Raw genomic sequence first — 3818 nt, forward strand, 5'->3', positions numbered from 1 at the left:
GAAACTGCATGTTTGGTGTATGTCTGTTATGCATGTGTGGGTGTATGTGTGAATGTGTGTCTTCATGTTTTACATTTATTTGCTTATTTATCATCATTGTTGTCTTATTTATTTTATTATTATTATTTTATTATTATTATTACCATTACTACTACCTTTTTTTATATCATAATTATTATTTATTTATTTACTTATTTATTTATTTATGTAAGCGTATCTATTATTTATTCACCTTTTTTTTCTCAAGGCCTGACTAAGCGCGTTGGGTTACGCTGCTGGTCAGGCATCTGCTTGGCAGATGTGGTGTAGCGTATATGGATTTGTCCGAACGCAGTGACGCCTCCTTGAGCTACTGAAACTAAAACTGAAACTGAACAGCCTGCAGCAAATGCCATCTTTTGATATCGTACACAGCAGCATAGTCTGAGCACCACTGGCAATCCGTTGTGTTTTGTTGTTGCTTCTCTCTGTCTGTCTCTGTCTGTCTGTCTGTCTGTCTCTGTGTGCTCTCTCTCTCTCTCTCTCTGTCTTTCTGTCTGTCTCTGTTTGTCTGTCTGTCTCCATTGCAGATCGGCTGTTCACGTTATTTTCTTCTATGATTCCTCTGTAAAAAAAATTTTCTTGTCTGTTGATCGTATGTCTCTTTTTTTTTCTTCTTTTTTTTTTCTTCGGATCATTCCCTCGGTTAAAGTCTCCGATGACCTTTGGTTTTTATTTTAATTAAAGGGTTCGCGCCTTTCAGAGTTGGAAAAAGCCAAGCTTGACTCGGCAGCATGTTGCTGCCAGCTCAAAACTTAGCCCACATGACAAATTGTATTCCGGCGTCAAAGTCAGTGAAAACACATGAAAAAAAAACACCAACAGCGACATGTTGTGCACGCGTCACTCTGACCTCAGAGTTCGGGAGCAATCATAAGGAGAGGGGAGAGAGATAATGCTCTCGAAATTTTAATTTCATAATAATAAGTATCTGATTTGTGTGATAATTATATTGGTCTTAGCGGTCGGCGATCGAGGCTGTCAGCACCATAACTTGATTGATTTGATTTGTATATGTGTGTGTGTGTGTGTGTGTATAAGGTCTGACAACGATCAAAACTACTTTCCAGACTCCATAATCTTGAATCATGAAATGGTGAATCGTTTTCCTTATAATTTAACCGGAAGTCATGAAATCAAGTAGCCTCGTCCTATTTTCGAGAAACACTCGCATACACGCACCCGCCGCGCAAACACACACACACACACACACACACACACACACACACACACACACACAGAACGGACTGACGGACGCGCGCGCGCACGCACACACAAACACACGCACACGCACACACACTCACTCACGTCTTCTAGTTGAGATGGAAAATCAGAATTGTTTTCGTTCACTGCAATACAGTGTTGTTAATCAATCCCCGGTTTTTAAAAAAAGTATTCCAGTGAAAACCTGTAATTTGGTCAGTTTCTATTGACCCAGTAAACGATTCCCTATCACAGATATTATATTTGGACGCTAATTGTGTGTTGTGGCAAAACCACTGATCATTGAGTCTGTCAAATGTGACATTTCTCAATATTACTGGTTATCCAGTCGTTAGATCCATTATTTTCTTCTTTTTTTCTCTCTCTCTTGTGAGCATCTCTGCTGAGTCTGTTTTAAAATGGGGGGAAAAAAAAGGGGTGCTGGTTTATTGGGGTTTTTTTACGTGCTGTTGATTTCCGCTGTTGTTCTGGTGTCATAAATTGTGGAAGTCTGTTGTGTCATTGTGATCTCTTGCCGGGACCGCAGTTCAGTTCAGTTCAGTTTAGTTTCTCAAGGAGTCGTCACTGCGTTCTGACCTATCCATATACGCTGCACCACATCTCCTAAGCAGATGCCTGACCAGCAACGTAACCCAACGCGCTTAGTCAGCTGAGGCCTTGGGCCGCGGATTTTTTTTTTATCATAATAATGATAATTTGTATTTGCATTTCTTTTTATCACAACAGATTTCTCTGTGTGAAATTCGGGTTGTTCTCCCCATGCAGGGAGAGCGCATCGTTACACTACAGCGCCACCCCCTTTTTTTTGTGTGTATTTTTTCCTGCGTGCAGTTTTATTTGTTTTTCCTATCCTAATAGTAATAATAATGGTAATACTAGTAGTATATAGTAGTAGTAGTAGTGTTGATAATAATAGTAATGATAACTGTATATCCATAAACAATTAGTGTATCCGAGAGATATATCTACCACTTTACAATGTATGCGTAAACACACCAACTCCACGGAAGAAAATCTCCATCCATCTGTACTGACTTATCGAAACCGCTTTTGAAGGGTAAGCGTTTTAAACTGCGCAAAATTGAGACTCGGAAACGTGGACTATTGTAAAGGAGGTAGAGACAAGAATTCAATTTAAAAAGTTGATAATTGCACCTTTTGCCAACATTACTGGACCGGAATAGATTTGATAGACCTATGCCCCATCCACTCATCGATTGGGCGATCGCAGTGCCGCATATCAGCGCATTGGATTATGCGAAAATCAGGCAATCTGCGCTTTTTAAACTTTTTTTAAAAAAAGCAAATGTGCATAGTGTATATATATATATATATATATATATATATATATATATATATATATATATATATATATATCATATAAATTATGATCTGTCCGCACGTTCTGACATAAGTCTTGAAACTGAAACCGTGGGTGAAACTGAAACTCGCCGCAAATAAAAGAAAACGCGAACGCCAGGCATAACCTAGGCCCATGAACAGTGCAAGAACGTATCAGTAGCATTCTCTCTCTCTCTCTCTCTCTCTCTCTCTCTCTCTCTCTCTCACACACACACACACACACACACACACACACACATTTGAATAATTGTGTTAATGATGTAAGGATATGTTAATGCTTTGTATGTTATAATTGTGTCAGCGTAATGCACACATGTGTATTTGCTATTTGCACGTTTTTTGTTGTTGTTTTTGTTGTGTGTGTGTGTGTGTGTTTTGTGTGTGTTTTTATTACGATAGAATTTCTTGTGTGTTGCATGTAATAGTAGATGTGAAGAGATATCACTGGCTGGGACACCACCCCTGCCGGGATCGAGTCGACTGACTGAGTACACTCAGTCATATTTTTTGTTTGATCGTTTTACTGAATTGAGAATAGATAAAAGTGTGTGAACGCACATGATATTGCTTCCGAAAGTTACATATTTGTTTGTTTGTTTGGGGTTTGGTGTTTTTTTTGTTGTTGTTGTTGTTTTTGTTTTTTTGTTGTTGTTGTTGTTTTGTTTGTTGTTGTTGTTTTTTTTGGGGGTTTTTTTTGTGTTTTTTTGGGGGTGTGTGTGTGTGTGTGTGTTTTGGGGGGGGGGGGGTATAAATTATAACTGAGTTAAATATTTAATTATTTCTTGACTCAGTGTTTCAGTATTGTCATATATGACTGGCGTTAGAGAGAGAGAGAACTTTCTCACACCCCCTTTGCCACTTTAAACGTTGTTTTGGACGTATGGGGGAAAAAATGAGAACATGTAATTTTTTTGCATCGGGAAACAGACTAGACTGACCAATTGAAAGTCCACAACAGTAAGTTCTCTTTTCAAATCAACAGCTTTTACCAGAACGACTGGAAATAGTTTCGCTTATCATGATCATCACTGAGTACTTTCTGTCCCGACAATCGCTGAACATAATCTGAATCAGTGTAACTTCTTGAGTTAGAATGTAGCAAGAATTTCGCAATATCACCTGTTGAGCGACCAGGGATCCAATATAGATAATGTGACGTCATGGTCATGGGACCATACAATAGTGGTGTCCCT

Source organism: Babylonia areolata, chromosome 4 (assembly GCF_041734735.1).
Source record: "Babylonia areolata isolate BAREFJ2019XMU chromosome 4, ASM4173473v1, whole genome shotgun sequence".
In the NCBI taxonomy this organism is placed as follows: Eukaryota; Metazoa; Mollusca; class Gastropoda; order Neogastropoda; family Buccinidae; genus Babylonia; species Babylonia areolata.